The 11452-nt window shown below is 59.0% G+C and overlaps 1 long non-coding RNA gene and 1 pseudogene across 2 annotated transcripts in view; one reads left to right on the top strand and one right to left on the bottom strand.

Moving 5' to 3' along the window:
* The first annotated feature begins 5 nt into the window (after positions 1-5).
* Positions 6-11452, top strand: part of LOC144577858 (uncharacterized) — a 34749-nt gene continuing 23302 nt past the window's right edge. The window contains exon 1 of the long non-coding RNA XR_013522622.1: positions 6-57. This is a non-coding gene — a long non-coding RNA (uncharacterized LOC144577858). The remainder of the gene's footprint in view (positions 58-11452) is intronic.
* On the bottom strand, positions 7-10385 carry LOC144577724 (unconventional myosin-XV pseudogene; annotated as a pseudogene). Its single transcript, XR_013522252.1, has 2 exons — positions 1986-10385; positions 7-99 (listed from the first exon to the last, which is right to left on the bottom strand). The product of XR_013522252.1 is annotated as an unconventional myosin-XV pseudogene (transcript).

Raw genomic sequence — 11452 nt, 5'->3', positions numbered from 1 at the left:
GAGCAGTCCCTCAGCAGGCCCTGGGAGGAAGTCAGCCCCCGAAGCTGGCAGAGCAAGGTATGGGGGCACAGATTTCAGGGAGGGTTTGTGGGTTCTGGCCTAGGAAACAGGGAAAGGGAAACAGCCTGAGGAGCCCTGTGCAGCAACCTTGGAGAGCTGCTGCCTGCAGGGGCCTCAGTCTCTGGGTCTAGAAGTTGGGAAGAACAGCCTGGGCCTCCCAGACCTCTGGAGGATTGAACACGGGGATGCCCAGCACAGGCAGGCACAGGACAGAGACATGGGAAACTGCTTCCAAGTCACTCTGGGGAAGCATCTTTGTTCATCTGTAGGCCCTGGGCAGCCCTCCCCGATCCAATCTGGGTGACAAGTCAGGCCCCTAACTTCCCCTCAGAGATTCTGGCCAAGCCAGATGTGAAACTGCAGGACGTCCATCCTGTCCCACTGCACACCCAGGTCTGTGCTGTTCCTCCTGCCTCCCACTAACCCTCCCCCAAATTAGAACCTCCTCTTTCCTCAGGGTTTTTGCTGCCCTTTGAAGTCTCCTGGGCTGCAGGATTCTGGAATTGGTTAGTGTGAGAGGCTCAGGGTCCAACCTTCCAGTCTCCTCATTGCCAAAGAGAAAACTGAGCCAGGAGTCCTTCTGGAACCCCATGTCAGGTGCAGGGCAGGCAGCCCCTTCTGAGGGGTACGCACGCCTGGCTGCCACACTCAAGGCGGAACTCGAGCCTGACGCTGGGTGGCCCTTGGCAGAAGGGCATGGCCACCAGGATGCACAGGGGTGGGCGGGGCAAGCAGGGGCAGGGAGTGCTTCTCAGCCTCTGCAGATGGTGCCTGGTGGGAGGGGCAGCCAGCAGGACTCAACAATGGCAACTGGGGCAGCCTGGCTGCTGGGGGGCCCTGGTCCCGGCGGTGGGTACCCCATACCATGTGGGCTGCAGCATTGCGGGAGCTGGGCGCAGGGTGTCTAGGGGTGAGGGGCAAGGATACCTGGGCCCTCCTCACCCTGGAATACGTGAGTGGCTGAATTATTCAGGGTCTGCGGCTGCTGGCAAGCACGTGGGCAGATGGGTGGGCCAGAGGCCAGGGCCGAAAGGGTGATTGATACTCGCTGTGCCCTACTTAGCAGCCCAGCGATAGGCATGCAGGGCTCCCTCCTGGTGTCCTCTTTCCTCGCCTGCTCAGGGTGCAGCTGGGATTGGAAAGGCTGAGGGTGCACACGTGTGTGCTTGCAATCATGTGGATCCTGCTCAGGCCTGCGTGCCCAAGTGTGTGTGAGTGTGAACCACAGCCAAATGACGAAAGCAAGTGTATGAGATCTGAGCAGATGTGGCATCCCGGGGGGTCAGGGTTGTTTGCTCACCCTCTGCCAATGTGCCCAGACGTGTGTTCACAGAGGAGACCTTGCAGCCCAAAGGTGGCATCAGGACTTCCATTCTCCAGACCTCCAGGGTAGGGGGGACCCAGCTGTCCACCCAGATGTATGTGCCAAGTGGACAGGTAGAGCATGTGCCTGCACACTGTGTGTCCCCGGATGGGCCTTATGGACCTGCATGCATGCCCGCAGGCCAACAAGAACACCTGTGTGTCTGGGAGTTGTATGAGCTAGAAATGCCATTGAGCGTGGGTCCATATGCAGGCGTCCACACATTTTCCCCGGCATGAGCATGGGGGTGTGGTGCTGAGACAGTCTCCATCTCTGCCCTCCTGGAGGCCCCATGCACCAGGAGACAAGCATCCATCGAGTTGTCACACAAGCCAACACGTGGGGTCTGCTGGTGCTGGGAGAGCTGCGGTTGGGAGGGAGCTGGCAGGTGTACCCATGTACCTGCACATGCCTTTGCTCACCCTCCGGGGCAGGACCCTTGGGAGCTCATGGGAGCGCCTGCTTGGGCACTGAGGGCATGCATGTGTCTCATATATGAGGGTCGCATGCAGGTTCCAGGGGCCACAGCATTCTGTAGCAAGGACACACCTGCAGGACTCACCTGACCTTGGGGTTTCCTCCCAAACAATGGTGGTGGGCCCCAGGTATGACCGAGCCGGTGCCAACTGGGGTGGGGGCTGCCCCGCAACCTGCAGACACAGCCTCTCTCTCTCACAGATATACTCCATCCGCAACCTGCCATCCATGCGGTTCCACGAGCAGCACAGGGAGGATGGTGTGGAGGACACGACACAGCTGGAGTGAGTGGGCAGGGCCGGCACGGTCAGCAAGAGGTCACCATAGGGTTCCCACCCTCCCAGCCAGAGCAGCTCGTCCTACACCTGCCTCTCACCTCCCAGGACATTTTCAGAGCCTCAGTCGTGAAGTGTCACAAAGACTAAACGTGGTGTGCTTTGTGAGTTAGATGGACTTTGGTTCAAATCCCAGCCCCACCACTCACCAGCTGGTGGACCTTGGAGAAATCAATTTGCTTCTCTGCATCTCAGTTTCTCATCCATAAGATGGGAGTGGGGTGGTTGCTGTGAGGAGGCTGGCACATTGTAGGTGCTCAAAACATGAGGGTGTATAGGTCAGCATCATTATCCAATCACTGTGACTATGTGTGTCCCACAGCCCCCCACTGGAGTATCATACCTGTTGATTATGATACCTGTTAGACAGATGAAGAAATGATTATCACACCTGTCAGACAGTTGAAGAAACAGGCACAGAGCGGTGAAGTAATTTGCCCAAGGTCTCCTGGCTGGTTGGTGTCAGAAATAGGACTTGAACTCAGGCCTATCTGATCACGGCACTGCACTGAGGCGGGGAGGGAGACCCATACCAGGACCAGCCCTGGGGGCACTGACCGTTTCTTTCTGTGCCCTTCCAGAGACCTCCAGGAAACCACCGTGCTGTCCAACCTCAAGATTAGATTTGAACAGAACCTCATCTACATAGGGCCTGGGGCTCCCCTGCCCTGGGCCTGGGTCAGGAAGGCAGCTGCCTCCTGGGGCCGGGTGGGATGCACAGATTTCTTTTTGGACCCTAGCCCCTGGGGCCTCTGGTTTGAACTCTTGAGTTTTGTCAATTCAGCATAGAATGTCAGAGCCTGGAACTAAAATCTGAAGTCTTAAAACACAGTCTTAGAATGGTGGATGCCAGAGGCAGAAAGCTGGAGACGGAATCCAGAAATATGTGACACTTCCACCACCTGGGACCTGACAGATAGAACTTCCAGAGTCCTAGAATCCATAGACCTGGATCCCAGAGTGGGGACAGCCAGAGGGGTGGAAGGGAGCCTCTGACCTGAGAATGACAGAACAGAGGCCCACAGTCACAGGGTGGAAGACAGGGACACTCAGAAGGGCTCTGGCCACAGAAAGATCCCCTCAGCCCCCCAACTGCCCACTCCAGGTAGTGGAGTTTTGCCGTCAACCGGAAGCAAAAGTTCCTGGAGCCTGGACCCAACTATGAACAAAAGAAGTAGGATCATGGCTGTGGGGTTTTGCTCACCCCAGACTCCTCCCAGCTCAGCCTGGTGCAGTGCCTGAGATTCCACTGTTAGAGCAGATAGCCCAGCAAGCTGGAAAAGGGCTCTAGGTGGGAATCCCAAGTCCAGGTAGCCAGATATCTGTCTGGATGGAAACAGGGAGCCAGGCTCCCAGTGTAGGGAAGGGAGGGACACAGAGGGCTGTGAGGAGCCATAGTGCTGAGGCCACCGTCTGCCCAGCAGGCATACATCGGGAGCATCCTAGTGTCGGTGAACCCATACCAAATGTTGAGAACCTATGGGCTGCAGCAGGTGCAGCAGTGCAATGTGTGGGCCCTGGGAAAGAATCCCCTGTGAGTGTCTGGGGGAGACCTGCCCTGGGGTCTCTTGGGCCCCTCTTTCCCCTGCTCTGGGAGCCTGAACCTTGGCTGCATCTCAGCCATGAGTCAGGGATAATGGGGAAAGGCAGCCCACTTACTCAATCTGACAGTCTCTCCCCAGGTGGGGCCACAGCCACGGATTGGAGGCCACTGTGGTTCAGACCAGGATGGGGTGGGAGCATTCCCCCAACAGGGTGAGGGGTGGGCAAGATTGGCTATTTGGCTGGATACGGATGCTCCCCGCCCAATCCCTGGGAGCTTTGGGAGCTTAGAGGCAGAGGCTGGCTCTAATAACCTGTCTCCCAGGCACCTCTCTGCAATTGCAAATCTCACCTTTGCCAAAATGCTCGATGCCAATCAGAACCATTGCATAATCATCAGGTGATCAGGCTGTCTTTCCATGGGGGATAAATGCGGGACTTCAGGTAACAGGCCTGAATCTGGCCAGAACTGCTGTGGGACCTCAGAAGATTGCTTGGCACCTCTGGGTTGGCCCACCACACACATCCTCTTGCTTCATGGTGGGGGTTGGGGTGTCCCAGAAGAAGCAGTGAAAGGGCTTGGTTCTCCCATCTGGGAGCAGCGAGTCTCCCTTGCAGGCTCCTGAAGGGGTATTGAGGTTACATTCTTGGCTGCCTGTGCTGTGCTGGGCAAATGCTGCCCCTTCTGAGCCACAACTTCTTTATCTGCAACCAGGAGTGCACAGAGAGGCCATTTCAGAGGTGTGGAGTATTGCACCTACCTCTTCACAACCATCTGGTGGCCCCTGATGCCCCCTCGGGCCTTAAAGCTTAAAATTCAGTGGACAGGATCACAGCTGAGATCCCTGTTTAAGGACCCAGGGTTTCAATCCCAATTTCTCCACCTCGGAGCTGTGTGACTTTGGGCAAATTTCTTGACCTCTCCATGCCTCCGTTTCCCCATTTGTAAAATAGGGGCAACGCAGTATCTCAAGCTCATAGGGCTGCCATGGGAGTGAAGTGAGTGCCCTGCACGGTGTCCAGCATGCAGTGGCTGTGAGCTGGTTATTATCCCATCACCGTCATTGTGGTCATGATGACAGGCAGGTTCTCCAACCCTAGGTGTACCATAGAGGGGCAGCAGCCCAGCCCGACCACCTCCCTGCCTTTCTCATGGCCTCGCCTCCATGCTGGGTGGGTCTTCAGGCCCCAGAGGGCAGGAATGAAGACTATGACAAACAGGAGGAGAAGCAGCAGGTGAGGGTTCCAGCCTTCCTTTAACTCTGGGAAGGAAGCAAAGGGTTAAATGGCACCAACTCGACCAGAGGCCATGTGGGGTGAGCATGGTGGGAAATGGGTCTGGGGTAGAGTGGAAAGGGGTGGGAGAGGCTGCTACTGCTAGTGTCTTGAAGTGAGGTGGTTCAAATCTTGTTCTCATTGCTCATCCCAGACAAGTAACTTTATTTCTCTGAGCCTCAGTTATCTCATCTGAAAGATGGGGCTGATTCCCACTTCAGAATTAGGGGTATCAAATGCCTAACAGAAGCAGCAGCAGCTGGCATCCAGCACAGAGCCTGGTCAGCAGGGGCTCTAGAAATGGCACTGAAGGGCTACATCTGGGGATGAAGAACTGAATACCTCTGAGCTGTGCCAGAAAGCTCAGGGCTTAGGGCGGCTAGACCAGGACAAGATTTGGTACCAGGAGTGGGGTGTCCATCCCAGCTTCACACCTACCCTCTGACTGGGTCTGAAAGATGACCGGGTCACTCCACTTGCTTCAGGTCCCCTGGTAGGAGGAGCCAGGCATGGGCCCTGCTCACACCTGCAGCTCATAGCTTGAGTCTTTGCAGAACTCCAAGGGGAGGAGGGAGACACTTCTTGAGTCCACTGAGATCAGCCTTCTCCTTGGACTCTGCCAGTACAAGGAAAGGACGCACCAGGTCAGGGTGCAACCAGGCCAGCCCCTGCCTCCAGCTGAGCCACCTCTTTCCCAGCCTCCATCAGAGGGGCTGTGCATCTCTTCTTTTCCCACAAGAATCAGGCTTATGCCTGAGTAGCTGGACTCAGGCTTGGGCAGCACAGACTCACCAGCACTGCCTGGCCCTTGCCTGTGATAGGATGTTCTGTTTGATTTCTCTTTGACTCCAGTTCACCCATTGACGGTCCTGGCAGTGAACTCTCCCTGCAGGACTGGGCATATCTCAGGAGTGGCAATGGTCTGGCAGTATCCCAGGCAATGCATACTTTTGGAATCCTTCAACAGTTGAAGACATTCTCAACTGATGCTTGGAATAAGTCTCAATACATCAATTGAGAATGTCTTCAACTGTTGAAAATTCCAAGAGTTGACATACTGACATTCCCAACAGTGGGCATTTCTAGAAGTCTTTACAGACATCTTAGCAATAGATACCTCTGGAAATCTTCCACTGGGAACTTTCTAAAGTATGGTACTCATGGACATCTTCAGCTGGGACCATTCTAAAGGATGGGCAATTCTAGAACTCTTCATCTGTGATGGTTCTATCATTATTACTATTTTTATTTTTTAGAGCAGGGTCCCACTTGTGACTGTGCTAAATAGTGGGCTGGAAGGACACCTCTCAAAGCCTTCATGTTTGAAACAATGGGCCCCCTAACACTGGACTTTTTTTTCTGTTTTTGAGATCGAGTCTTGCTCTGTTGCCCAGGCTAGAGTGCAGTGGCACAATCCCAGCTCACTGCAACATCTGCCTCCTGGATTGAAGCAATTCTCCTGCCTAAGCCTCCAGAGTAGCTGGGATTACAGGTTCATGTCACCATGCCCAGCTACTTTTTGTACTTCTAGTAGAAACAGTTTCACCATGTTGTCCAGGCTGGTCTCAAACGCGTGACCTCACGAAATCCACCCGCCTTGGCCTCCCAAAGTGCTGGGATTACAGGTGTGAGTCACCGCACCAGGCTGGACCTTCTTAATCACTGATACTTCTGGAACTCTCCAACTATGGCCATTCTAAGCAAGTGGGAAGCTTCCAGATGGCCGCGTTCCTGAAATGTCTTCTATTGTGACTACACTAGACCTGGGGTAAAGCCTGGGGAAGGGACAGTCTCTTTGGAATGCTGACAGTGGAGGGGACAGGCATGGAGAGGACAGATTATTCAGAGGTCTCCTACCTTGGGGAGAAGTGAGGAGAGGGAGGGTGGCCCGCTGTAAGGGAGCGCTCGCACCCTTGTTCTCTGTTCTTGGCCATGGATGACGATGCTCACACATCTCTCCCACACAGATGCCCTTGCACTCCCTTCTCTCCCCTCCCCTTCACCCACTTAGCTGCACTGATCCCCACATTCCTCACCACAGCCCAGGGGTCTCCGCGGTTCCTGTACTGCAGCTCATACTGAAGCTTGCCCTTCAGCATGAAGTCAGGGCCTTCATACTCCGAGTGCCAGGAGATATTATACTGTCCTGAGAAGGTCACGGTCACATTGAAAGGGGGAGCCGGCTTGACTGGGTGGAAAAACCCACCCAGTGAGGTTTTGCTGCAGGTGAAAAGGATTTGCTGATGGGCAGAAGTCCTACCTGCCCCACCCCCGCCCCCATGCCTGACTCATCATTGATGAGATGGAGACAGACAACCCTGAGCGACTTTGGGCAAAGTACTCCTGACTCTGGGCTTCCCTGTATTCTTCTGGAACCTGAGAGATTTAGACTTGATCAGGATTGCAAGCTCAGCTTCTGCACACGAGGCATGACCACAGCAAAATGCCCAGGGCCTGCCTGGCGGTGCTCACCCCCCTTGGGCAAAGGCTCTGGGGCACTGATGGGCACCAAGGGGCCTGGGGCTTGGGGCAGTGTCCCGCAGTGGTGCCATGATGGCCATGTGGCCCTGGTCTGGTCACACTCAGCCAGTGGGTATGAGAGGCTGGGCCTTAGTGTCTTGCTTTGGGAGGACTTCTTGGGAGGTGTTGGGGTTGGAGGCTTGGTCTCTGCTGGCAGCTGGGGTTCCCCAGGGTGGTCTCTTCTTCAGGCTTCTCAGGACTTGGGCCAGCAGATTTGGTGAGCTGTCCAGGCCCTGGGTCATGGTGTCTGTCCAGGAAGACCCTGGTCATATCAGCAGCTGAGTCCATCAGCTGGAGAGTGGGGGACGGCACAGGGCTCACATGCTGGAGAAAGGGGTTTTCCAGCACAGGGGGTGGTCTGGAAAAGCCTCGCGGATGCCTGCACCTCCGGGCAAGGGGGATGGTGGGCGTTGGGGGCCAGCGGGGGCACGGTCCAGGGCGTCTCTGAGTTCTTGGATTCTCCCGGGCTCTCCCGTTGCTCCAGGGGCGCCTGCCAGGCCCCGGCCCCGGCGGTTGGTGGAAGGGCCGGCGCAGTCGCAGCTTCACAGCTCCAGTGGGCGGCTCGCTGAGGCGCCCCCATGCGTGCGGGAGGCCCGAGGGCAGGTTGAGGGAGCGGCGCCGCTGGCTGTGGCCTAGCAGTAGCGGCGGTGAGGGCGACCTGAGCGAGCCGGGTGGGCCCAGGCGCCCGGAGGCTCGGCGTGGGGCTGGGGGCTCCCGCAGCGAGTGGGGGCGGCGGGCCGGGGGCGGGAAGGGCAGCTGGTAGGGACCCGCGTGCATGGACAGCTGAGGCGACGGAGGTGCCAAGGGCGAGCCGTAGCCGGGCCCGGCAGGCTCCTCAGCGAGGGCTGGGGCGAGGCCAGCGGGGACCACGCCCCCGCGACGCCCCTGTGGAGGCCACCCGGAAGCCGAAGGCCGCCCCTTGCCGGTAGGAGCCTCAGAAGGAGCACTGGGGCCCGGGGAAGGCCAGTAGGTCGGGGAGGGGGTACTTCCGGGCTCACGGCAGGGGGCTCCAGGAACGCCCACCAGCTGGCCTGCGGCGGAGGGGGCACAAGCGCTGGGGCGGCCCAGGGCGGCAGGTGGCTGCGGAGGGAGCCTTAGGACGAGGCCGGCCGGGGCAGGCGGGAGAGCACCGGGGAGAGGGGCGGCGCGGGCGGGGGCCCGGGAGTGGGAGCTCCAGTGGGAGAGGGTCCTGGACGAGGGCGTGGGCGCGGTGACCGGCGGGCGGCGCGTGTCGTTGCCGCTGGGAGCGCGCGGCTGGGCTCTCATCAGCACAATACGTGTGCTGGGCCGCTCCGGGTCCATGACAGCCAGCTTGCAGCCGAAGCGTCTGTAGGCCGCCTCCCTGACCGCGGGGTCGCCGGCCTGGGCCTTCCGGCTGCCCCTGAGCCGCGGGATGGGCTTCTTCTCCGACTGCCTCTTCTTGAGGAACCGCGCCAGCGAGGTGGCGGCCGAGGCGCGGGGCGGTCAACTCGGGGCCGAAGCCCAGGCCTCGGTGGACGCTGAGGACGCTGAAGACCGACAGCTTTGCACGCTGGAGGTTGCGCTGGCGTGGCGTGAGGAAGCCCCAGAAAGGGTGGCCATAGGGCACGGCGGGCACTGGGGGCAGCTCTTCCTCATCTTCCTCTTGGTCTGCATCTCCCACGGGCAGCGGAGTGTCTAGAGAGAGTGGCAGGGGCACCTCCGGCTTCTCCTTCCCAAACAGCTTCACCTGGGGCCGCGGGAAGAGGCGGAACTTGCGGATGAGACACAGCTTGGACCTGGCGGGCTCGTCCGTGCCTTGCTGCTCGAAGAAGGCGGCGCTGCGCAGGCGGAAGGAGGTGCCCTGAAGCTCCCCGCCCGCGTCCTCGGGCTCCTCCAGCTCGGCAATGCCATCCATGGGTTGGGCATACAGGTTGTGGGGCGACGGGATGGGCGGTGGTACCCAGGGGTACAGAAGGGTCGAGGCCGACTCCTCCGGGTAACAATAGGGCACCTGAGGGGGGTAGATGGCCTCGTCCCCACCGCCATAGACACCTTCTGCATAGGGGACGGTGTAGGGGACCCCGTAGGGATTAAAGTAAAATACGTCGTAGCGAGTGTGGTACGGGAGGTCATAGGGCGGGCAGGGCGCGTAGGGATCCAGGTAGTAGCCCTGTGGGTGCGCCTCGCCCTCGTACTCATCGTGGTAGCTGTAAGGAGACTAGTACCCCGATGGGGGCGCATACGGGGGTTCGAAATCGTCGTAGTCGTGGCTGTAGCCATAGGTGTGCCCCGGATCAAAGGGGCCACCGTAATAGTCCGGGTGGTAGTAGTCGTAGGGGTCCTCGGGCGGGTAGCCACAGTAGTGGTCACCGTAGGGTGGCCAGGCCGGGCTGTAGGGGCCGAGGCCCGCCACGTAGGGCTCCTGCTCCTCATAGCGGTGGAGCGACTGCAGGTCGTAGCAGGCGCGGAGGCAGTCATAATACTCACTCAGGTCCTGGAAGCCCTCGAGCCCCTACAGCCACTTGCGGGAGCCTGAGTGATGGAACGGAGCCTCGTCCTTGAAAGGCCGGAAGCCCAGGGGCTCGCAAACGCCTAGACGCTGCGGCTGCGGGGGAACCTCCGGAGCCGGCCCCAGGCCGCAGGATCTCGGCACCCGACGGGAAGGGCAGCTTGCGGGAGCCCACGCGGGAGCCCGAGCTCTGCAGCCAGGTATCCATCGAGGCCTGCTCGCTGCCCAACTCCTCGGCCTGCTTGATGAGGAACTTCTTTGTGAGCCAGTTGATGGCGGTGGACGCCTTGCTGAGTGACCGGGCGCACGGCTGCAGGCGGCGGTAGCCACTGGCGGCCGGGGAAGCGGATCACCATGAAGGACGGCTTCTTGCCCTTCGTTGCCCGCTCCTTCTTGCCCATGTGCATCTGCGTCATGAGTTTCGACCTGGACTTGAGCACGGTGCGGGCCTTCTTGCGCTTGCTCTTCTTGGGGCCGGTGTGGAGGCCCCGAAAAAGGCCGAGACTCTGTGGAACTTGTCCTTCTTGGAGATCTTGGGTGTGTGATTGCGGATGCCCATGAACAGCCGCGACGTCCCCTTCAGGCTCCTTGTGTGTTTCTCCGGCTCTGGCGCCTTCTTCCCTTTCTTGGCTTTCTTCTCATCTTCCTCCACCATGGTGGCTGCCTGCTCCCTGCTGGGCCTGGGGCCAGTGTCACCGGCTCAGGGACTTGGAGACCCGGGGACCTGCTCTGTCTCCTGCCTGCGGCTGGACACGCGGCCTCCTTAGGCCGGAAGCAGACTGGACTCGCCCCGGGTGGCGTGGGGGGGGGCCGGGCCAGACTCCGGGAGGGTGGATCCATAATTCATCTCCTCTAGAGCCGCCTTGGGTTTCACCCTAGGGCAGTGGCGGAAAGTGTGTGGGTGTTGTTTACCGGGATGGGGAAGCCTGCCTGTGAGGCCTGTGCTGGGTGGGACATTCTGGCCTTGGAGTCGTCATGGGAACATCAGTGCTGGTCCTGGTCAGGTCCTCCCTGGACCACAGCTGGCTCAAGCCCCTGAAGAGAGCCTTTGGGTCACTTCGGCTTCACAGACGAAGACATTGAGCCACAGAGATGGGATGCCACCTGTCCTAAATCACCAGCACACCTGCAACTGGGCCACAAGTGGGGCGTAGGGTGGGATGGTCAAAGCCCACCAAGTCATCTTGGAGAACCTTGGACCCTCTAGGTCCTGGGCAAGGGAGGAGGGGAATGGGCAGAGCAGGTGCTGGGCTTTGGTCAGCGTAGCGAGCTGCCTGGGTCTCAGGAGCTGAATAATACATGAGCAGGGGAACCGGGCTGCCAGCTCAGAAGGCACAGCAAGGAAGGCTGTTTCAGTGGAACTCCACTTCTGTGTGGGGGTGTGTGTGGGGGTATCGGGGTGTTTCAGTG

This window comes from Callithrix jacchus, chromosome 9 (genome assembly GCF_049354715.1).
Source record: "Callithrix jacchus isolate 240 chromosome 9, calJac240_pri, whole genome shotgun sequence".
NCBI lineage: Eukaryota > Metazoa > Chordata > Mammalia > Primates > Cebidae > Callithrix > Callithrix jacchus.
Note: the sequence above shows the minus strand (reverse complement) of the source record. Positions and strands in the feature narration are given on the sequence as shown.